The sequence below is a fragment of the Mandrillus leucophaeus genome, unplaced genomic scaffold (assembly GCF_000951045.1).
Source record: "Mandrillus leucophaeus isolate KB7577 unplaced genomic scaffold, Mleu.le_1.0 Scaffold353, whole genome shotgun sequence".
In the NCBI taxonomy this organism is placed as follows: Eukaryota; Metazoa; Chordata; class Mammalia; order Primates; family Cercopithecidae; genus Mandrillus; species Mandrillus leucophaeus.
The window spans coordinates 4,603,209-4,629,667 of NW_012103732.1; positions in this window are offsets into that span (position 1 = coordinate 4,603,209).

Sequence of the window (26,459 nt, forward strand, 5' to 3'; positions counted from 1 at the left end):
TACCTCATTGGTTATTTCCCATATGATTAGTTAGAAGACTCATTTCTCTCTAACTTAGCATTCTTATGAGTATTAAAGGAAATTTATTTCAATATAATTATATTGCAGGATCTCTTAACCTGAACTATATGAACACCCTCATATTGTTTGCAAAAGTGTTGTGTGTGCGTGTGTGTGTGTGTGTGTATGTGTATCTGAGTACTTACATACACACTTGATGTTAGAGATCCCTACTTTTACAAGTTGCTCAAAGACCTCTTTGACCCTCCTAAATACTACTGACAGCTCATAAGTTCATGATAACAGAGCCACATATGTTCCTATGATCTAAAGAGAAGTAATTTTATTGCATCCTTAAGTCTATTACAGAAAGGCTAAAAATTTGTCTGGACTATTCTAATTTGCATATAATGAAACTAGGTTACTAAAGGAACAAGCAGGTTTACCCAAGTCACCCAATAGGCAACTGTGTTAAACACAAAAGCCACATTTAAAAAATTCCCTCTCCAGTGGACTAACCAGGAGGATGCAGTTTTTCAGCTGTGAGCAATTGGCTACTGATAATCTTGTTCATTAACAAATCAAGCAGCTGTTCAGATCTGCAGAAAAGCCCCTATGTTGTCCCTAAATACTCCAGTACAAAATCAGTGTAAACCAATTAAGTTACACGATGGAAAGAGCATGAGATGTATAACTGATGATTCACTTAACCTCAGCCCACTCTTCTTTCAGCTTTCTCAATAATCATCAACCTCTAGAAAACTGATAAGCTTTTACATCAAACTTGAATATATGTGTATATATATGTGTGTGTGTATATATATATATACACACACACACTACGGTGAATTCTATCATTTAAAGAGAAACATACATTTAAAAGAAATTTAATTTTTTGTGGCTACCTGAACTTCAATGATTTTTAACACTGAAAAAATACTTTGTGTCAGTGATTGAAGGCAATCTATGGCCAAAGATTTTATTATTTATGTTAGGATATCTGTTTGCACTTTAAAAGTTGTAAACAGGCAAAAATGGTGGAGATATTATTTTTAAATTATGTTATTATAATTGACTCAAACTATCAAAATGTGCTTAATTCATATATATCAAAAACAAATCTAAATTAGAATTTAAGAGGTGTGTCAAATTTAGTACAAACAATTATACATGTTGTTTATATTTTTCATACAAATGGAATAAAGCACATGTTCTCTCTCAGCCTTTTTAGCCATTGTATTTTAGAAATAATTCAGATCTAAGCTCACTGTGTAAGAGCTGAAATAATTTTACCTATCCACAGCTTTTTAATTCTTTATAATTTTTTCTTTATTTTGTTCAGATAATATCAAAATTTCAGAAATTAGTCACACAGCAAACAAAAGTTTAAAAGCTGATTATGAAAATATACCTTTAAAATAACCTTTTTGTAAAGAATATACTTTTTAAAAGATATTTGCAAGAGGTGTCAATGCTGATAGTTTTAAAACATTAGTTTTAAATATTGATTTTAAACACTGGCTTATCTATTATACTGGTTTTCATCTTGCAAAATTACTTTGAATTTTGGTAAATATTAATTTTAAAATCATGGAATTTTTAGAACTTCAAAGGCCTCTGAAGTTTCTTGGTTCCAACTGTTTTATTTTATTTTCCTAATAAAAGCTCATTAGGAAAATAATCTGATTTTTCACATTTATTTCTAAAAGAAACACACATTTCTATGCTTGGTCACTCAGCCTAACTCCCTCAATGAAAGGAATGACCGTGAATTGAACTTCAGAAAGTAAATGGAAGAAAAGTTTACTGAAAAAAGTTTAGGAAGGATACAAGAGATTAATGCATATATTTGTGTTGGACACTCTTCCTTGTGCTACATATTCAAAGTGATGGGATCATGTTATTTATTGTATTTTTCAGATCATTTGCAATGTTAATTTATATGAGTTTGATATCGCCTTTGTCTTTTAGTTGTGTGTTATTCTGAGAAATCCCTGGGGAAGCAAAGGATTTATATGCTTTGTGTACACGTTCTGCAGACTAAGCGCTCTGGCATAATTATTTTTGGCACTCGCTAACTGATTAAAACATCCAATTTAACTCATGATCAGTAAGATTAAACCTTTTTAATATACCTCAAAAGTAAATTATCATTTACTACTCAAACATCCCTTTCTGCACATGCCCCAATAAAGCTGTTCTTCTTTCGTTAATGTACCTTTTAACGAGGATTCCCTTTTATTTCTTCCTTTGGGCAAAACTGTCTTATCCTTTATAGAGAGGTAGGAACAAAGATGAGATGGAGGCTCACTGGATAAGTACATGGATTTCTAATGTCATGCCAATTACAAGTCTTTATTTTTGTGATATTCTGTAAAGAATTTGCTGTCAAAGAAAACATGTTACTGCTTTGTGCTTATTTGCTGCACAGATAAATGTGAATGGTTAAGAAGAAATAATATTTGGAAAAAATTATTTACATGACTGGCAAAAAGTTTGTGTCATCCTTTATTTAATTCTACATTAGTTACTTTTTAAAATTTATATTCAGTCTTGCCATGAAGCCCATTAAGCAGAATTTTCAAGACATATTTCAATATTAGAAGCATTTGAATGGAGAAAAGATGCTCCCAAGGATTAAAAAAAGAAAAAAAAAAAAAAGCATGGTATGATCCTAAATTAGAATAATTGCAATTTGCAAGTCCCCTAACCTGCTGAGGATCCTTGCAGGGGTTCATCACCATAATGAGAGAGGAGGAAAGTAAAATGTAATAGATAACTTGCATTGGTTAAGTTAGGGCTTCATGGAGCTTTGAAACAGTCATAGGTGTAAGCACCTCACACACTGGGGGAGGAAGGAACAAAATCAGATTAGTAGAATCCTCCTGTGTGGATGCTAGAATTTTATTGTGTTCAAATATCCTCGTTACTGTCTTTTATGCATAGGATTAACATCAAATGAAACAAGAATTATGGAATAGAGCTTTAGAAAGAAAATAGGTCAAGTCAATGCAATAAATATCCTGTCAAAATTTTGATCCAGATTTACAAATACCTCACCAGATTGCTAATAAGCCTGTAACCCTGCATGTAAATATTTGAACAGTATGAAAAGTGCATCTATGTTAAACAACACTATTATGCTCCAAATAGGTTGAACTACTGAAATACTGTCATAAACCAGGCAGACGGGACACTTTTCTGGAATATGTGCTAGATAGACCAAAACCACTGCCAAAAGTTGCTTTATAAATTGTCAGGAAATTAAAATCTCCAAGTGGAGTAAATCAAGCAGTTGGTTACAAAAATTCTAAGAACTAGAAAAAGCAAGCTTACAAAAACTTAGCATAGATTTCCCAGTTTGGGATCTATAAGTGTTGGAGTCTTCTGAAAGTACCAACGAAAAAATTGGCCATTCCTAAAAATACCCTTAAAATTATTATATCCACAGGGTGGTCTGCTCTCCGAGATATGTTCTAGATATGGAACTATCTTGAGAAGCCACTAATAAATGTGATCTTTTATTAGTTTGTTATATGTTTGTGCCAGCACTCTGAGCCTCAGGGTCTGCATATATGCATAAGCTCAGTGGACAAATAGTTTCTCCATCTCCTCATTTAACATAAAATTACAGAATAATTTACTGTCGAGGCATGTCATACAAATTTCTAGGTTAGTGTAAAGCTTCTGTAAGAGTTATCAAATTTCCATTGTATCATAGGACCTGATCTATGATCTTGATTTTTTTCCTCAAATTATTTTTTTGGTCAAATATGAGAATAAAGACTTCAAGTAAAATGTTTGCTGAAAAAGCAAAAACAATAATAATAAATGTTCTACTTTCTTCTGATTCTGTCAGCCATTATACCAAATTTCTAATACATTTTCTGATACTAATTGATGAAATAATAATGGGCATCCTTTTCTAATAAGAAGCAAGTTCAATTACTGATAAAACCGTCTTTAAATGCAATATTTTATCTCTTTCCAAGGGTGTTATCTATTTTTAACCAAGAATTAAAACTTAACTTTGAACATGGGAGAGGGTAAGCTTGTTGTGCTTATATTTTCATAAATTGGCAACTTTTGGCACAGGTGCCAAAAAGAGAACAAGAATAAATGTCTCAAGCCTTGGTTGTTAGGGTCTGATCATAAGCATTGTGGTGTAGAATTCATGGATTATTCATGTGTAATTACAGATAGCTATTGTGCTCCTTTAAATCATCCCTATGGCCCATTATGGCTCATAACAACTGAAATAGCAATTGTCATAGTAAGGTTTGGGCTCTGTCATAGAGTGTGGACTCTAATCAATAATGATGAATGGTAAAATTTTACATCAAGCAGTCCAAAGTCTGGTTGGCCTTCTCCATAAATCTGTGCAAACACCAAACAGAGCAGCTGCAGGGTCTAGAAATTTAAAAGCCAACACTCGCCTTACCCCCTACAAGCATTTACCTTTGTAAAAGTTAAAAAAAAAAAAAAAAAAAAGAAGACGGGGGAAGGAAAGGAAATGCTTAATATATCAATTCTAATAATTCACATGCTGTTAGAAGAATTTCCCTCCTTTTTAAATGGGAGTGAACCCTACGTTGTTTTCAAGGTCAATTTCAGGTGAAAGGGAGGTCATCTAGAGGTCACTTCAGCTCCCATGCAGGTCAATAACGCCTCTTCACTTCCATAGCAGACAAGCTGCTCACACCCAATCAATCCACCAACGCGGCTGCTGCACCAAGCGTAATGAACAGTGAATAAATGTAGCCTATCATCACAAAACATGCTTTTTAAGTACCTTTCCTTTTCATGTAAAACCTCTTGCTGTCAAATTCTACATTCACTCATCCAGCAGTGAGTAGCAAAAGTGAGAAATCAGACTCTCATTGGGGTTGGTAAAAGGTCACAGCTGACAGACACGGAGGTTAAACTGCCGAGTTAAAATACTGTTCATTACCCACTGCAGCTTTTTGCTAACTACACTTCTTTGTGTTATAGTCAAGCAGTACATCAATATGCCCCTCCTCCTAATTTATTAGCAATTGTTGAATTGTATGGGGTGGGGGCTAAAAGAGAAATTGATGTCTTATATGTGTGCATATATATATATTTTTTTCTTTTGCTCTTTGAATACTTCTAATTCCTTATCTATTTTCATACTCAATACCTCATGTGACAGCATGTCTACTTGAGATGAACCTTAATTATTAGGGAGACATAAATTCTAAGATCAGAAGAGACTAGACAATCTAAATTCCAAAGGACTGGGGTCAGTTGTTTAGAGACTTATTATTTTTTTTTTCCATTCAGATTTTTCTCTTAAAATAATTGCATATGGGACATTTTGATTTTTTCACTTAAATAAATTTGATTAAATATATGGGGACATATAATTTATACCAAAATTGCAAAAAAAGCATATTGAATGAAATATTTAAAATTCAATGCATTAAAAATTATAAGATATTCTTATGCTGATAAGGTTAGCCCCTATCAAACACATTGTCAGTCCAGAATACAATCTGTTATTTTTGAGAAAAGGGGGTAATACCTGCATTTTAAAACATTAATTCTGATATAGTCAAAGGAGTCTTTAATAGCAGTGAGTAATCACTGGAGTTTAAGCGGAAACAGTACTTTTTCTGAATTCAGTTGACTAAATGAAATGGTTGAGTATGAAATCTGAATGGATTAGAACACTTTTCCAAAAATGAAATTTTATTCTTTGATTAATCAGTACGTAGGTGGAGTTCCCTTTATTGAAATGCAAGGGCTGTATATTTAAAGATACCCACATAAAAACAAGTCTTAGAGTGTACCAATATAAAATCACAAATCACGAATTAAATAAAGGTTTATTTACATGCTCTCTACAACAATAATTTGACTCAACGAAATTACCATTATCTGTTTACATCTTTAAAAAATGCATTCTGAGATTTACCCTAGAAAAATATATCTTTCCCCTGCTCCTGTATGCCTTCTCTCTCAGTGGGACTGAAAATAAAATGTTATGACTTAAATCACAAGAGGCTAACATCATTTTTAGCAACAAGGGCTGCATAATTTCAAGACTATGAGTGAGTGGCTGACTTTAACTAAAATGTTTCAGTTCTGTGCGTATATAGGTACATAAATAATTCAGAATTAATCCCTGCAGAGGGGACAATGGGAATCGTAAATTATCCATGTGCCGTCCTCAACATTAGAGGCAATGAACCTATAGTAACAAACTATGAGTGTTACTCATTACATACATTTCACAGACACCTTAACCTTTTGAATATTAATTTCCCTCTGCAGCTTGTAGCTAGGCAGTATCATTTTTTTTTTAATTTTCCTTCCCACTCCTCTTGCCTTCATTTCCTTCTCTCTCTTTCATGAAACCTCCCAAACCGTAGTTAAGCTACAGCTACTGAGTAGATGTATTGGAATACACTGATTTGTTACTGAAAGGATTTTTTCTTAAGCTGCACGTTTTTTTTCTATAAAAATCTCTTAATATTGCATGTAGCATTTCTGCAGAGTGTAAGGTGAGGTGTAACAGACAGTCTTTATGAAGACAAACGAGGTTGCAAATCTGGGCCAATCTAACTCCATTGGGGTTGACAATGTCCTTTGAATTTCACAAATATATATCATGCTTTTTGTTTAACTAGGAAGATATTGCAGAATTGTCATACATTTCATCGGAAGAATTAAAATAAAGATAAGTTTAAAAGACCAATATAGTTCTCAATTATAAAATTTGGTAGGTCTTTGTTAAATTAGAGAGTTTATTTTTAAAATGATATAATGAGATAAAACAATTGGTGTTACCTTTTTGTCTCTAAATTACACCCCCCACTAAAAAGCATTCTAATAAGCTTTATAACTCTTATTTTGAATAATACTGTAGAAAGAAAAGGAGATTTTTTTTTCTGGTATAATGCATTATGCCTCATTCCTGTCTATTAGATGAATTGAAATTTTTGTCATGAAAAACATTTTACAAAATAAATATGAATACATATTTCTTTATAATTATATACCATATATACACATACATATATGTATTACATATAGACACATGAATTTATAAGAACAGAATTGTACATCCCAGCATTCAGCTGAACTGTACATAATATGAATGAGGGCCAACCTATATAGCTGGAGTGAAACTGGATTCAGCATCACGCTTTTCAAATATTTCAACAAGACCTTCCCCAGCAAAGCTGTGTGGCTCACTCACTCCTTCATCTTTCTATACCTTCCACCAATGCCCAATTTAAAATTAGAAACCTACCAACAATCTCCTAGCTTTCTTTCCTTGCTTTCTGTATCTCTGAAGCTCTTTTAATTCTGACATAATATATTTTTAGCTGATATATTTATTGTCCAAGTTCTATGTTCTTTGAGAACAGAGAATTAAGTTGATTTTGTTCACTGCTTTATCTTGAATACCAAGAGAGATAGTAGAAGCTCAATAAATGATGTTGAATAAATGAATCGTGGTAGTAAATTTGAGGTGTCTACTAGAACTATTTGAGTTCACTCTAATCACTCTGGTCCTAGCATGTCTTACTAATGAGACTAATAAGGACATTCATCCAAGACAACACTCTCTTTCCGTGGTATTACCTTACCCTCTAACCCATCTTCTCCGCTTATATGTTACTTTAGGGCATCCGTTGCCTTCAGACTCTCCCTGACACTGCTTTTATCAAAATTAAAGCTTTCTCTTAGTAGAAGTCTAATATCATCCATTTCAATCTGTTCCATAAAATGCAATTGCATTATCTGATGTTGCACAGTTTAAAGAGTTGTTCTCTACTAAGGAAATTTTCAGTAAGAATAATTAAATTAGCCGGGCGCGGTGGCTCAAGTCTGTAATCCCAGCACTTTGGGAGGCCGAGACGGGCAGATCACGAGGTCAGGAGATGGAGACCATCCTGGCTAACACGGTGAAACCCCGTCTCTACTAAAAAATACAAAAAACTAGCCGGGCAAGGTGGCCAGCGACTGTAGTCCCAGCTACTCGGGAGGCTGAGGCAGGAGAATGGCGTAAACCCGGGAGGCGGAGCTTGCAGTGAGCTGAGATCCGGCCACTGCACTCCAGCCTGGGCGACAGAGCGACACTCCGCCTCAAAAAAAAAAAAAAAAAAAAAAAAGAATAATTAAATTAGGTGGAGTCTTTAATTTTTTCATTTTGGTTGAGCACATACTTTTTTTGTTTTGTTTTCAATTCATGTAATGTAAATGTCCATTTCCTTCGCATACATATAACGGCAATTCTGTCTGTGGTTCATTTAAACAAACTGGAAATAGCCTTACTAGCAATTGGGGAGGGGCTACTGGGCATGTGAACTCCCACACTTTTTCAGGAGAGGCAAGTTAGAATTCCTAATATGTTCAATGAGCAATAAATTACATTTTCTTATTAAAACAAGACATTTCTTCCTAAACTACAAATAGTTCTTTGAAGTGACCAAAGACTGAGTTTAGAACTTACTTGGGAATGGTGTTTGTAGTTGTGAAGGAAATCAAAGAAAAAATTTTACCTTTTAACACAGGAAAGGGCTGAGTTGTACGCTTCATGGCATCATGTTGGCATCAGGGATACGGATGCAAAATTATGATTAGGAAATCACAATTCATAAAATATAACATACAGATTCTTTCATAATGCAATTTTATGAACAAACCATGGTTAATGCTACACGGTCTGATTAAACCATTTTTCCCATATTTGTGTGAAGGTCTGAAAGCAAAAGGCCCCATATATAATTCATGGCAGTTTTTCTACACCACTTTCTGAGCATGTCATTTAAATATAACTTTGGGGACTGTTCTTCTTTGTAACCCAATCCTTTGTCTATTCATTTAGCAGAAGTTATCACAGTGAAGAATGACAATGCTGTAGCAGGAATGAATCTCGGTCCTTAATCAGAGTTATGTAAAAAATGTAATATTTTAGGCCGTTTGCTGTGGCTCATGCCTGTAATCCCAGCACTTTGGAAGGCCAAGGCGGGCGGATCACCTGAGATCAGGAGTTCAAGACCAGCCTGGCCAACATGGCAAAACCCCATCTCTACTAAAAATACAAAAAATAGCCAGGCGTGGTGGCACGCACCTGTAATCCCAGCTATTCGGGAGGCTGAGGCAGGGAGAATCACTTGAACCCTGGATGCAGAGGTTGCAGTGAGCCGAGATTGCACCATTGCACTATAGCCTGGGTGACAGAGCGAGACTCTGTTTCAAAAAAAAGTGTAATATTTTAATTTTCTATCACTGAACTTAAGTTTTAATTCAAGCTTTCATTTGGAAGATAAAGTCAGTCAGGGTAACCTCTATCCATCTCTGTGCTTTATCTACATTTCCGGGTATTACGCAATGGTAAGGTTTTGCAGTATGGGTGTGTTGCTCACCACCATTGCTGTCACCTAACCTGGCACCTGCTGGGACATCTATTTACCTAATAGGTTTTGGCTTTTGGATCAAGCACTTATCTCCTGTATTATTCCCCTCAGGATTACTTGGCCTTTCTTAATGTCCAAATGACCACCTTTTTCTACCAGCTACTTTACCCTCTTTGTTGCACAGAACACTAGTATTTCTGCCTCTTGCTGAGGCTACAGGAAACTTCCACCTGTCCCTATGCCTTTCTGGATCATGAAGCTTTTGAGTTTGTGTCAGTCGGAACCTTCCGATAAGACACGCCACTTAGCCATCTTTAATCTCCCTCTCCTGGACTATCTATACTGGATGAGAGCATAACACCAGGATGGTATAGTTGTTCTCATCACTATATTAAATGCAAGCAGTGAACACCAATCCTCTTTGTCCTTTGATTTTTCTATGCCCATGTCAACACACTTTTCCCTCTGCCTTTGTCTTCTTGTATCACTCCTATAAGGAGAAGGACACTGGAATCTGATTGTGAAACAGACATCTAGAATAGAATTACTGAAAGTACTTACAACACTTGTAATAATCTCTCAAGATGCCATCAAAATTTTCAGAAAATACTGTTATAAAGTGGGCATACTTACCTAGCCAAGTAGCTATTAAGGTGAGTTATCAGTATGGTAATTTGTTATCCCACAATGAAATATGTGATAAATGGGACAATTACTTCAGTTGGAAGCAGAGGAAAACACATCTCTTTCTGTGGGAGGTAATGGGAGCAGAAAAAAAAGGCAGCCCTCTCTGCCATCTATCAGAGTATCCCCTTGAAGAGTAAATATTAGCAAGAGATGCTTTCAAAGTGAAGAAACCAACTCAGAAGAGTAAGCCTGAAGAACCAGGTTTCCCCCAGTCCAGAGGAAAGATAGTTTCCCTAATTTTCCTATAGTTGTTTTAGGGGTATCATCGCTAATGGTAGCCAGATTTATAGGCACAACTATGATATAATAAACATGTATCTTCTTGGGAAACATTCATGTTTCCCTTTTCATAAAATCATCCTCAGTCTGCAGAGGAAGAAAGAAAATAATAAACTTATGCCCTTTTTATTCACTTTCATCATTTTTCCTCTCCAAACAAAATATAAATACATAGGTGCTGAGTTTCCATTTATGATACCACCCCTTTAAAAGTTCAGTTATTCAGTTAGGAGCAAAAAGAGAAAATGGCAGCAGACATTTAGTAATATTCGATAAGCAAAAGATCAGGTAATATGACTGAAATATTTTCACAGTGAACACAAACCAAGCATTCCTATTAAATCAGGTAAGCCTTGTATTTAGGCCTGAAGGGGGAAAAATCACAATGTCTTTTCAAAAATTCAAGTTGTGATGTGTAGTATTATGAGATTGTTAAAATTTGTATGCATAGCTAAATCAACTCATTTCTATGAATAGAACAATCAAGGTAATTTGGAATGTATAATGGAGACCCTGTTGCCAAAGCACTGTTTCTGTGTGTGATGTGGAATATTCCATGTTTCTAGCCATTTTAGTACTTTGCACATAGTGAATGCCAAATAAACGCTTGCTGAACCACTGAAGAAAACCATTTCTCCCTATACACGTAAGTGCCCACAAATTATCGATTTCTGAAAGATTTTAGATTAGTCCCTAAATACTTGCCATCCTTAGTAACATAGTCTGTTGGCTGAAAACATGATAATGTAATAAAATGCAAATACCTGGCAGACAGTTAACATAGGTATTACCTATGCCATAGATGGTCTCCCTGAACATTATAAGAATAAATGTAAGAAGGTCAATAAGGAGATCGTTAAGTTACTAAGCATCTGGAGATGGAAGTGGTGTCACCAAGATAAGAAAATATTTTTTTTAAATGCAGAAACTGATGACATCAAAGGAAAACTTTACTTATTTCTCACTTTTAGTCTGCATTATTGATGTTCTCATTTAAAGACTAGATAGTGACTACAATCAATGATTTCAAACTTCAATCTTCATCCTCAGAAAATTAGTATCTGCATTATGCTATTGTAGGGAGGTATAGAGGAGTTAATATTAACTGACACAGTAGAAGGATAGCTATGAAAGCAGTGATCGTAGCCATGAAAAATAGAGGGATTGCTAAAAATTATTCTTCTCTTTGCTTATAGTATTGCTAAAGTAAAACTCCACTCAAAAATACAAATTATATAGTAATGCAGATGCAAAGCAAATTTAGGTGTGTTTTCCCCAAAGAGTGAGTGCATTCTTAAAATATTGGATATAATAATATTATGTGTAATGATAAAATAATACAGTAAGTGACAATGTTATATGAAAACTTTTCAGTGAAGTTAACAAAAATATGCATTAAAAATCAAAAATTTTGAAAAAATTCTAACTTTAGGAATTATATAGCTGTGACACAAAACTAGTAGGATATTTCTAGAAATGAAATCATACTTAACACCCAATTTGCCTTGCCCCACTTTTATTCTTATAATCTAATCATCTACCATGCTCAAACAATGTGCCCAAGGCTAGTGCTTCTCTGAGATGATATTTCTGAGAATGACCTTATAATACTATCAGACATATTATTGCTGCCAACTTTTGGTAATAGTGCATTGAGAAAGGGCTACAACTTTATTGTAGGAGCCAGGCAAAGCTATTGGAAATGTTAAAATTTGGAGGCCCTAGAACTTTTACTTCTCTATTTTTATATACATGTGTACGTACACATGTACATAAACACAAACATATATAGCTACATATATGACTCAAAGAAAATAAACTTCCAGAGGTCAAGTACTATATTATATACATGGCAAGACAATTAATTAAATAATTCCTATATAGAAAGTGTTGCATGCATTATATGTGCCTCACCGTACTCAGAACTCTGTAAATTCTCTAAAAATGTAACACCAATAATAATCCACCAAAGTTGGTGTTATAGGATATCCTTATATATTTTTTTTCTAGTTTCTGATTTCTAAAGGACTCCACAGGTCCTTTTGAAATCCCCTTCCTTTAAGCTCATGGATGATTCAACAACATCTTAAAAGTTGATGAGTCTCTTAGAGAGAATCTGAAGAAGGAATTGATCTGCTCAACATTTTTCATAACCAACCTTGGGTCAGAAGTTTGAAAAAGTAACAGAGACAATAGATATTTGGGTATTTTGGGGGGATGTCATTCGCTAGACAGAGGAAACTAGTACCAATTTATTGAATCAATTTAAAAACCCAAGATGAATTAAAATCTTAACATTTTTTTCAATTTTTTATTAATACATAATATTGTACATATTTATGGGGTATGTGTGATATTTCGTCATGCATGGATATGTAATGATCAAGTCGGGTTATTTGGGTACTCATACAAATACTCAAGATACTTATGCAAATACTCAATACTCATATAAATACTTAAGGTCATGGACATTTCAAGTCAGGTTATTTGGGATACCCGTGACCTTGAGTATTTATCATTTCTATGTTAGAATGATATCCCAGATAACCTGACTTCATCATTACAAGTTCAGAACATTTCAAGCCCTCTCTTCTAGCTACTTTGAAATATACAATACATTATTGCTAACTATAGTCACTCTACTGAGCTATAATATTAAGACTTATACCTTCTATCTCACTGTATGTTTGCACCCATTGAACAATCTCTCTTCTCTCCCGCTGAATATTTAAAATCATAAGGAAAAATTCGAACAGAACAAATTCTTCAAGTTCAAATTAGGTATGATAATTGCCCATTTCCTGCTTTGAATTAGTCTACAAGTTCCTTTTTAGCAGGAACTTTGTCTTTTTAATTATTATATCCCTTGCATCTGAGACACCATAGATATTCAGTTGATATCTGCTGAAATGATGAATGAATGAATGATTGAAAAGCAATGGATATACTTGCTTAGTTCATCAACTTTTGAAAGTTTTGCCCCAGCCAGAATACATTCCATTATACAACAAACTGTGGGAATAAAATGGATAAAGTCATAATATTGTGAATGTAATATTTTTATATGATGCTCATTCAAAATAAAATCTTTGCTTCAGAGGAAAATATGAATCAAATTATTTTTATCTTTTCACAGTGTTATAATGCATATATGGACTCTCAAATGTTTTCATTTATTAGGGGGACAATTTTATTTTACTTAACCTTTCTCTAAATTTATATTAAAATTAAATACAGAGTATATTTTATAATAAAACTCTTAAGTCAAATTAAAAAAAAAAAACCTCAGATATCCTGGTGAAAGGGAAAAACTTCCATGCTTGAACATTTATTTTGTAGCTTATGTTAAATGAACATGAGATAATCGTGTGCTTAAAAAGAATGAATCAAGTAAACCCACTTGACTGTGACTTACAGATTACATGGTTTTCCTTCTTAGAGGAAAAAAAACCTCCTCACAAACCACAGTCCAATTATTCAATTTCCCTTACTAATTATGGAAACTACTCATTTCTTGGCCTCAAACAGTAGATGATACATCTATTAAGAGTGACACAAAATTTGTCACCATCTATGGCTAATTTTATTCAATGTAAATGTTTTTGGAAAACAAAAATAAATAGTCTAGAAATTTCTGCATTCAATGTGGTTCAAATATGCATAATTTCTGCTGTGTGAGTCTTCGTTCATGCCCTCCTCTAAACAAGGTTGTGGGGTATTCCTTTTGTCTTCTGGGGCAGTAAAAATGCAGAAAGATAGCAATTTAAACATATCTATAAACATGATTTTTTCCATAACAAAAACTGATGTTTAAGATATCAATTAAGTATAATTAAATTAAGCCCATATTTCATGTTTTTGCAACTATCATTTGAACGTTATATTAATTTCTTTTCTATATGGTACAACAGGAATATTACAGAATTACAGAATGAAAAAAGTCTCTTTCACACCTTTTCAAATGTCCTCTGAAGGAGCTGAAGATTCAGGGTCAAATTAAGCTCTTCAAAAAATACATTTAAAATAGTTTTAAAGATTATATGGAGAACTAATGAGATGATATGTGTGGTATGCTTGCTTTGCATTCATGGAATCCTGTACTAAATATAGTCACTAAAATTTCAAATGAGTTTTTTGGCAACCAAAGCTTATAGGATATGGAGCTCCTGAATGCAGAATCATTGGGTAGGAAATATTTTAGGAAATGTCTTCCCTTTAAATTAGATATTTACCTAGAAAAATTAGCCCTAAAAAGCAGCTGTTCTTGATACATTTGCTTCTTTTTCCAATAGTCATAACTGAATTGTTTCAAAGAGCATCTTGAGAAGTTACAGGCTTACTAACTTAGCTCATGAAAATAAATTGGTGTACTTTGAAAGTAATAATTACAAATCATGACAATCATATTTTTATTTAACTACATAAACAACTTAAGGAGTATGAGTTAAAAAATTGGTGACAGTGAATAAATCTCTTTATTTATTAATCATTTTCCTTTTGGTGGATTATGTTGGAGACAATTTGATATGATTTAATTCCCAGAATATTTTTATCATCCTCATCCATATATTAGTAAAAAAAAAATTGTGAAATCAAGAAGTGCAATACTATTTTGAGAAAAATGTTTAATTTGAAACAATGAGTCATTTTAAAGGTTGGAATGTAAAGATAAAGCTATTAATAATAAAGTAACTAAAATTCAGAAATGAATTCTTCACTGGGCCGTTTTGGAAACCAAGACTCACCCATATTTTATCAGTGATTTTAGTAATCACCAAACTAAAGAGAGAACATGGATCAATACTATTCTAATAAATTCATTGCCTTGTAATGGTGTATTCAACAATATAGCAATAAAAGAGATTCAAGGATAAGAATGTTAACTTGTTTGATCACATAATGTTTTGTGGAGTATAAATCACAATTACTTACAGAATAGCAGACACCAAAATGAACATTTAAATAATGGGAAATGTATATGTGAATTACATTCCTTCATATAATTATGTCCAATATGTGTTAGTTGAATTGGAATCTAAATGTTTTATCATTAGGAACTATTTTAGGCCATAGAACATCAATCAGTTTCCCTGGCTAAAATTCCCTTGTTATTTCCTTCCACTTTATATTCTAGGCAAAACAAAATTCACTGCTACTGAGCTGGAGACATGTCATGAGAGGAAACCCAACTGGAGAAAGACCATTATATTAATATTTGTTGGATCATAAAGTTAATCATAGGTGCACTACATTCTCCTTATATTCTTGTGCCCTGCCTTCATCTTATTCATAGAATTTATCAATAACAGACATATAGTAATCATTTGTTTATCTATTTAATATCTATCTCCTTTCACTAGAAATGTAAGCTCTATGGGAATAGGAACTTCATCTGTTTTGTTCATTTCTGGATCCTCAGAACCTGGTATGTAAATATTGAAAAAATGTTTGTGGGATTAAATAATTGACATCAGATTCATATGGATACATGTATACAAACAATTATTCTCTTTTAAGAATAGAGGAAAGACATTTATTACTCTTAATGTTTGCCATAGGATCATGATTCCTCCTGTTAGTTTACATTTATGAGTATATAAACATGATTGGTATATACAGATATTTTACAAAGAAATCACAAGCATTATTTATAGGAAACTCACAGAATATTAAAACTATAGCTAGCTCTTTGAAGTCTAGAGTAACGGATAGAAAAGGCATACCCTACACTAACAGGGACGTATTTATTTGTAGTAGAATTTGAGTTGGCTAGTAATAGTGCATGCCCAAAATTATAAACGCGTATCTAGGGTATGTGGTTCCTGAGCGTGCTAGTTTTGTACAGACCAAAATATAGCCTTTTCAAAATATAACCAAGGATTACATTTAGTCTAGGTATTCCAGGTTAGCATAAAATACTTTTTTAGATTTGAAGAGGAAAAAGAAATGCTTAAAAGCTCATTTCTAAAAGAGATACAAAGGGTTGGAACACTAAAAAACACGAATTTTATTTGATTTTAATACGTGTAATACACAAAAGAACACTTTTGTAATTTAATTTACTAACTATATCATTGATATTTAACATTTGTTTATAAATCACTGAAGCCTATATACTAAAAAGTACCTTTCTAATATATGAATTTCTTACACTTTGTGGTATAATTATGTGTTCCTGCCGGTATTTAGAACACTACCAGATAATCTTATTTCACTTTTCACAATAGGGAAAGAAACTCCATAAATTCAGATTATTGCTAGGACTAAAATCACATATTACTATATCACCTTATTTCATAACTTAAAAAAGACAAATTTTTGTTACCTCAAAAATATGAATTTTCAAGAATTTCTCCAGAATTGGTTCCACCAAAAAGATACATTAGATAATAGTAAAAGTACAATATTGGCTTTTCTGTGTGGAAGTTTTCAGTTTCTTAAAATTCTGCCTAAGTTAAAGAACTTTGAAAGTACGCACAAAATGCTATCATAACCCCCTAAAACAAAATGTTTTATTTAATGTTCTATGAAACATTTGACTATTATTTTGCTAAATTTAAGTGAATCTTTATGTCAAATTGATCAGATATTTTGATGTCATGAAGATATATCCTAAATCAGTAATTTTTATGAAGAAGTGTAAGTAAAATTGAAATGGTAATTATTAGGTCTTTGTAAGTATTTTCTCAGTATCTAGGCTAAATGTGGTATTTTTTTTTTTACCTTATTTTGACAAGTAACTCAATTCTTTTATTTATTTTGAAAATAAATCTAATGTAAGCAAATTTGTAAAACTTTCTGTAGCTACAATTCAATTAATTTAGCCCACATCACTGGAGTGAGATGCCATCTTATCATAGACATCATCATGATAAATCTATTTGGTTTATAACTTTCAAATCTCACATGTGGTTAACATTCACTGTTCTAAATATTTTATTTTCTTATACTGTGTAAGCTGAATGGGTATGTAAGTCTTTACCTATGGAACTTAAGCACTCACCCCTTTTGTCAACAAACACATTGTAGTTTAAAATATTTGTATGATTTCTTTAATTTAATGATCACTATTGCTATTATTTTGTGTTTAGATATTTCTATACCAAGTTTAGAATTTACATTTCATACGTAGCTATTTGGGCATAAATTGCAACCTTCAGAAATGTCAGAAATCCATAGATCATTGAAAACATTGGAAACAAAGCAATGAGGGTGAAAGCAATGGGGGTGTTCTGTGCTGATTTTCAATATTTGACACACGTTTAGCTGATGGTTACTTTAATTAAAAAAAAAAAAAAAAAAAGATGAGGTAGAAAGTTATTCACCAGGAGGTAAGTGAAGACTACCAGGAATCAGCTAATAACTTGTTCTTAGATTGGACTGAACCTAGGTCACAAAGGTAAGCATCTAGCTATTATACGGCCAACTTTATATCATTTAAGTCAAGCTTGAAAAAAGCACGTTTCAGATGTTGACTTTTGCTTTCCCCAGATGTATGTGATCTTTGGAGGAGAAAAGGACAGCGTTAGGCCCTTGGTGCCTGCATTTTCATGTCTTTCTCAATACTGCAACCATGCTGTGTTCTTTGGAGATGTTCTTTTACTGGACTGTTCCCCAATGAAACTGGGTCTTGAAGTGTCAATGGTATCAAGAGAGATCATAGGGTACCCCTCTAAATCTGCCTGTGGTTGATGTCAGTCCTGCTAGCCCTGTGGATTCTGGTCATAGCTGCCAACTTTCTCTTTGAAACTTCTTCCTTTTCATTATGTTTAGGTGCCTCTCAAGTCACCGAGCTTTGGTCCAGACTCAAAATCAAATTTCTTTCTTCTCGTCTCTCCCTGACTGATCTCAGAGATATTACAAAGCACATTAAATCTCCAAAGAGAGACAGCACTTAAAAGTGCGATTTCACTTTTGTGTTAACTCACAAAAGTCAGTATCTCTGACTGATCACATATGAAAGAACCCTTAAAAAGAACAGTATCACATTTAAAAAAATTAAAGCATTTTAAACTGCTCTTTTGGGTCTATCTTCTTTTAGACTCTTCAACCTGATATAATGGTGGGGGTAGGTGGGTGGAAACTTGGTCTAAAAAATAATGATTAGTAAATTTAGGAAATTCTTTAACTTTGGCTGGATACTTTTTGCTTTGTCAGTGCTACTGGCGGTGTGTATATTTGATTTCTCATTTGACCAGTTCCAATTACTCTTAACAGTTTTTGTTTTTGAAAAACTAGTCTCTTTTCTTATCTTTTGGATAAAACAATTCATAGTGACAATACTGGAGAGAGACACAGAATTATACATTTTCACAAATATAAAATTAAGGAGTATTACTTTAGAAAAGGTATGCCATCTTAAAAATTAAACTATGGTTGAATTTTATTAAAGAAAGGGAAGTTAATCAGGTTGGCTAAAACATGGAAATGATCTCAGACTTGTGATTATGACTTATTTTGCTTTTAGAGAAGAGGACATTAATTTTAACATATTTACCAACGAGCTTGAACATCTTGCCAAATAGATAGAATAAAGTTTAGAAAAAAAAAGTTGGTCCAACTTTTCCAAAGCAGTATTTGTTTGTAATACATAAATTGTAAGGATGGAATCCAGACATCTTCAAGTAGCTCTTATAGCACAATGTGGAATATCAAGCAAAGGTATGTGATTAATAACTGCTTTTATTCTATCAAGGGAAAACTAAGTAATTGTCAATCGCACATGACATTAAGAGTCATCAATGGCTGGGAAGTCATATATAGATTTGATTTCCATAAAATATTTCTTATTACTTAAATCTCTCCAAACTTTAGGAATTTTTAATTTGATTTTAACATTTCATAATGGGGGGGGGGGTGTGTGTGTGTGTGTGTGAGATTTTCATTTTCTGGTGTTTGTTAAGGTGATATTACCTAGAAAAGAAGAGAAAATGTAGAGACCAAATTTTAGAATATCTGGTACACTTAATGTGAATTATCACTATTACTTCTCAATTAAGATTGTGTTATGCATCATTTTTCACACAGGAAAGGGAAGCTATGACTATAAATATTCTTTCTTCAATAGATTTTATGACAGGTGTCAAATTTTATTTTCTTTTTCTTACGTGTTAAGTAACTGTTAGAAACTTTTGTATTTTAAACCTTGAGGCAAGATGCTTACCAGTATTTCCATCCTACAGAACAATTTTTAAACTTTTTATAGTGTTGGACAGAATAGATATAATATGTGAGTTTAAGAACCCTCTTGGAGTTTACTGAATTCTTATCCATTTATATAGTGTGAGGGTTTAGTTGATAACTCAATTTTATCCAAGTCAGAGTAGTTGACATTTTGATTTTGACTTTCACATATTGAAAAGTTGTTCCAGATTCTACTTTCTAGCTGGTTCACTTGCATTGACTTTTTAAGATGAACAAGAGCACACCTCATTGACAGGCTTTCCAAGACTTTAGGTAAGGTAAATTCAAGATCAAACTCAAATCTATATTATTATAATCTCAGTCTAATAGATTATATATGATCTATATATGTAATATACATAATCTAGATAATAATCTATTGGACTGAGAGCACAATGGAGCACACATATTAGCACATCATATTATAGATCGATTATAATATCAGTGTCCACTAAATAAATAGTATCACTGGACAAATAATTTTTACGGCCTTATAAGTATAAAAATGTCTACCTATATGGTATTTAAGACATAAGAATCTCACATATACAATGACCATCATGATAGAAAAATAAATAACAGCACTAAATCAAAAATCAAAGTTTTTATGTAATTTGAAACTGGCAGACTATGTGCCAAGTCTTCAATTTAAAAGATTTATAAAATAGGATTATTTCTAAAGCATTATCCTGTTGGTTATTCTTAAAAGGTGATATATCTCACAAAATACCTAAGATTAGTCTTCTGGAATTAAATATTCTATCTTACATAAAAATAGGTATTTTAGTTTTTGAAAAAACAACAGTGACTTCTTTCAGATATATCGAGATAATAGCCAATGTTTTTTTTTTTCTTTTCTTGAGTAATTGTTACATGCCAGATACTGTTTTATGCACTGACAAATATAAACTCATTTCATACTCACAAGTGCTCTATTTGGTAAATATCATTATGAGATCATTTCAAAGATAAGGAAAGTGGAGTATAGAGTTGTGAAAAAAAATTCCCAGTGTTACACGGCTGATATATGTTGATTCAGAACTTATTCCTTTACCCAGTGATTGATATTGCCTATAAAATTTTTGGGTATTTTTCTTTCCTGTCTTGGATGACTCTTTCCATCAGTTCACATTGCTTTTCTGGAGGACAAATATTGAGATGAGAGTGAAAAACGTAGTTTATAATTTAATATTTCTCATATTTTTTACTAAACAAAATACAAATGACAAGCTGATTTTATAATGTGTTTTGTTTTTGTTTGTTACATTTCAACAAGATTTGTGGTCCTATACCGACATAACTTAAACAGTTTAAATGGAGGCAGGAATACCCTCGAGAGAAAAGGATTGGTTGTACACACTTCTTGACTGTGTATATTTGATCTCTGGGAAGTTGGTTTCCTTTAAAAAAAAATTCTTAAAATGTTCTTTAAAAGTATATTAGGAAATATTTTTGTTGGGAAGCAATGTTAAAAAATGTGAAATATTGAGGTAATCAACTTAAATTAGTAGTTACAATCTTAATATTTATTATCACACAAGCAGAATCCAATATGCCTGATAAAATAGAGATGAAAACAGCATTATTTTGTTATTTCAGTTTAGGAACCTACAAAGGAAGAAGTTAGGCCTGATGAGAACTAAAGATGAACATCAGCTCCAGAGGGGAAAAGTGCTGAAATGAACAAAAGTTTTTATCAGGTAGCGTATTAAGTTTTATGTAATAAACTAATTAACTTAAAAAAAAGCAATTTACACAGATGCCCCGTCAAACACTACAGGGGAAGCACAGATGGGACACTATCAAGTAGCATAATGCTCTAGTACTCATTTATAAAATCTGCATAATTCTTCCAAACATCTGAAGCCCTGTAAAGAAACACATGCTAAATTAAAAAATATATATATATATATTGCTCTAAATTCAAGCACTCTTTTACATGCTGCAATATATTTGAGTGGGTGAAGTGCTATTTGTGGTTAGTATTTGCCTAAAAATACTAGAAATGGAAACAAATGTACACATACAGGGAATTCCCTTGAATAAACGATATATTTGCCCTATATTACAACATGCACTATACTTTTGGTACATCGCTTTTTCTAATTGGATCAAGATAGATTATCTTCCATAGTTGAACCATTCACTACCTCACAAAGAGGTATAAAATTCAGGAAATTTTATCTACTCTGTAGTGAAGATATATTTTCTCCTTTTAAATTATTTTGTTTTTCGGGATTCGAAAGCTCTTTTTATTCAATTCATACTGATGTTGTGGTATAATGTTTTTTGGCACAATGTTTGGAGCAAAAGTTCTTAAATTTAATAATCACTACTAACTGCACTCATGCATTTTCCTCTAATGATATTAGTGGACAAATTTATATTGTTTGCCGTTATGCGTATCTTTTAAAAATGTATCTTTGAAAATGACTCTAGCGCCCTGAGCAGCATGTAAAACAAACATTAAATGCCTCACTCCTCTTTCTCAGACTTATGCCTTATCATCTTTCTTGCCACGAGTTTTGGTGATCCTTTTTCATTTTATTCGTTTGCTTTTTTGTTTTCTTAATGATATAAGACAACTCCAAAAAAGCAAAAATTGGGGGCAGGGCATAAAAAAGCTCCATCAGCATTGCTTTATTTTCCCCCCAATCTCTCAGCTACCTCTATTTAAAACATACAATATGCAATCTCATTGCCTTTGACCTTATTGGTTTCCCTTTCAAATGGGCACTAATAATTAATACAGAGCCATTGAGTGATGCGAATATATTCTCCGCTGTATTGTTGAACATGCTAAATAATTTAAAATGCCAGAAGACTCTCTAATGCTTTGTGAGGGAGGTAAAAATTATACCCATTTGGAGGGGTCAGGGGGTTGGGGGGTTCTTTGCTTTTTTGTTTCTATTGAATGCATTTCGGCTGTACAGCTGGAAAGGGCATTCCTATAGGACTTTAAAGGCAAAGTAGAAAAATGACATAAAAGCCTTGCTTGGATTTGATTGATGCACTCTCATATTTGAAGTTCACTCAGAGCTTTGTGCTAGAAGGCCTGGGTCACTCTATCCAGTGCTCTAATGAGACTGTGTGTGAACACTTCCAGCTTTGTAGGCCTTGCTTTAATCAGAGATTGGAAAACACTCCTGACTGATAGGCTCCAGAATCAGATCTAAACAGAAAATAACATGCTCGATTTGGCCTCTGAAGGTGGGTTGAGCAAATCTTTGTGATGTATTGGAGCATTTGCTGAGTGCAAGTGCACGTGGGGTGGTTCCTATTTCTGTCGGCAAATACAAATTTTTCACTCAGCAGGCATAATCAGAGCTAACTCGAGAGGAGAAATAACAAAAACTCAACAGCCCTTAGCAACTCAGCATGGCATAGAGGGATTTAAGACTTTAGCATTTTATCTCCATCAGTATGAAAATGTATGAGGAAATTTGAACTTTGAAAGTGCAAATAAACACATTTAACACTTTGCAAGCCACTGATTTCACTGTGTCTTTTGCTGGGCACCTTCATTTCTTTCTTTATCATTTTCACTTAAGATTTACAAATTTCATAAAACTTGCTCCTTAATTTGCACCATTTAACCAAGTGAGCTCATTTGGATGAGCTGAGGATAATGTGAGTACAAGCTCCCAATGGTTTACTAGTGTAAAACGATATTCCAAAGTTAAAAGTTTTGTGCAGGATGACAAAAGATAGTATGCTGATAGTCAAACATTAATCTTACTTTTTATGAGACTAGAAATCCCTAATATCATTCATGGAGACCCGAGTCAGAGAAACTTTTGGATCTTACTTTTTCATAACTTTTAAAATATAATGCAATCATGAGAATAACCAATAAAAGTTATGTAATCAAAGGTTTATTTTCACCAGTTACACAAAGCATACATACTTAGTGCCTTGTTCACACAATTTTTACATAATTTCATTATCTTAGGATTTTCTTATCTTTATTAATATTTTCAGAACCAGTTGAATGTCAAAATACATCATGTCACCATTTAATATTGAACCCTATGTCATTTTATAATGTCTGAAAATACGAGGTTCACCCTAGAATACTATATGCCCATATTGCCCAAGCATCTATAATCCTAAAGTCCTATTAGGAGGGTAACCATGTGTTTTATCATCCAAACCTAGGCTTAAGAGACTTGAAAATCTTAAGTGAAATTGATTGAGAAAGAAATGAAGGTGCCCAGCAAAAGACCCAGTGAAATCAGTGGCTTGCAAAGTGTTAAACGTGTTTAAGAACAAAACGGGACTATTATTAATAAAACCAAGAAACAGCAATAATGTGAAATAAACTGGAAAAGTATATGGTATCTTACCTATAAGGAACTTTCTTTGTAATATATAAGTTGTCCTCATAAATATTAGAATAATTCCACCACAAGACAAATCTTCTGTATTATATTTTTCATAGCCAGTAGTCTCCACTTAACTTTTTTCCTACCAGCAGTCTAGAGATACTTGGCTGTATATTTTAGAAATATTTATCAATTAAAATTTCAGATGTAATTGTATTTGACAGTCTTAAAAAAATGTCAACAACTGGCCAACTAGCAAGTCCATGGTACACCCCACCTGCCCATATTCATCTTGATTCCTGGAAGATCTAGGGTGACGCAAGTGGTTCAAAGAATATTGATTTTGCTCTGACTTCAGGGCAGTGAAAACATTTTTTAATTCAGAAAAGTGTGTATTAGACACCCAAATCAAGAGCAGGAAATTAACAAAATTCCACACTCTCATCCTGCCCTATGTTCTACTCCTACTTTTTGCTTAAACCACTGGGATGTTTATTATGAAACCAAAGAAACTGCCAGATCAGTGGATTCTGACCTCACTTTTCTTCTCACGGAACCAAAAGCATACTGCTATCAAAACTGTAAATGTTGGGATCAAGTGTTCTAGGCAAATATCTACATTCACTATTGCCTGGTTATTCTCATCTTTTCCCCAGGTCAGTTTTTCAGAATGGAGGTGAATTATTTGGTGCTAACTAAATTGTTTCTCTGTCTCTGTCTCTCTTTTCCTCTCTCCAACAATGTTTAAAAATAATAAACCTAGAATGAGGGAATGTTGTAAGCCTATAATTCCCTTGATTTTTATAATTTCATATAAAATTTGCATAAATGTTTATATTTCATAAAATGATAGTTTGTTGAATGAGTCAATAGATAAATAGAACCAAATTAAAAGATTAATGCACATATTTTAATGTATACTTACATAAATAATTATACAAACAACATTTCTAAATATTATAATATCTCTCCACAAAGTGCTGTTTTTGGTTTGACCCTGTCATTATTAAGACTGGGAAAAAAGTTTATTTGTAAGTTATTGGGTATTTTCTATGTAATTGATCATTTGGCAAGTATTGATGATACTATACAGGCCCTAATATTTCTTATTTTTGGACATTTTTGTTTTACATAATTTTATAGAAAACATAGCAATTTTCTTTAAACTTGAAAAGTATTGGTAAAAAGTAAAATGGTTAAGAAAAAATTGTGTTCCCCGAAAAATGAGAAAAACTGATTGCATGTCAAAGTATCATCATGGTATTTGAGATTATGGAGAATGTTTAGATAAATAAACTTCTATTTATGACACCTTCTTCTTTATGGTATCATTTCCTTATATTTGGGTATATAGTGGATTAGCACATATAAGGAAATTATATGTAGCATTGAAATAATTTGGTATGATTTGTATACTGCTTATATCTTTGACTACCACTTCTCCCTTTTCTCTCACATCCAAGCCAAGACTAACCTCTGCCCATTCTACCTTCTAAATAGCTGTTTTCTAGGGCTGCTACTCTCTATAATCACTGTCACTGTGTTAGTTTAGACTACAATCATCTCTCCTGTATGAACTCCTTGCCTTAAATTTTGTCCCCCTTCATTCCCCACATGGTTGTGAGAAGAAGCTTTCTGAAATGCAAATCTGGTTTGATCATTCTGTTGTTTAAAACCATTCAATAGCTCTCCATTACTTCTGGATAAAGTCAAACTCATAACATGGCTAACAACTTCCTTTTATATTACGGCCTTTGGGGACCTATTACTTTCACCCCATTCCTTCTTCTTTGGACTATTGCATTCTCACATTCATTTTTCCTTTAGTAATAGTCTCTTTTTTTTTCATATCCCCTCCTCTTTCTTTCTAGATTATTTTTTCACTCATTCAGGCCAGTTTTACCACTTATCCTGACCATCTTTCAAGACTAATTAAATCTGGGTGAAGGGATTTCCTTCTATATGCAATAGTAACCTTCTCTTGCTTTGTCGTACTTGTGGATTTGTTTACCTAAACCTCTACTATGGTATAAGCTTCATAAAATTGCTCACTTTTCTTGCCATGTTCACAAAAATAAGCCAGACTTGAATATAGCGCTTGCTACACAGTAGGTGTTCAATATTTATTTATTGAATCAATAAATCAATGAAGTATGTATTGACCTCTGTGAGAACAATTTGCTAATAAAGACATATGTGTTTCCACTGTCAACCACATTTCCTAACACAATTCTATGTAAAGAAACAAACTTGTCATTTGATTTCAAATCTTTAGTAAATATTTTTTATTTTTAATATTTATATTCTTTTTTATATACTTTAAATTCTGGGATACATATGCAGAACGTGCAGGTTTGTTACATAGGTATACATGTGCCATCGTGGTTTCCTGCACCCATCAACCCGTCATCTGTGTTAGGTATTTCTTCCAATGCTGTCCCTTCTCTAGACCCCCACCCCCTGACAGGCCCTAATGTGTGATGTTCCCCTCCCTGTGTCCATGTGTTCTCTTTGTTCAACTGCCACTTATGAGTGAGAACATGCGGTGTTTGGTTTTCTGTCCTTGTGATAGTTTGCTTAGAATGATGGTTTC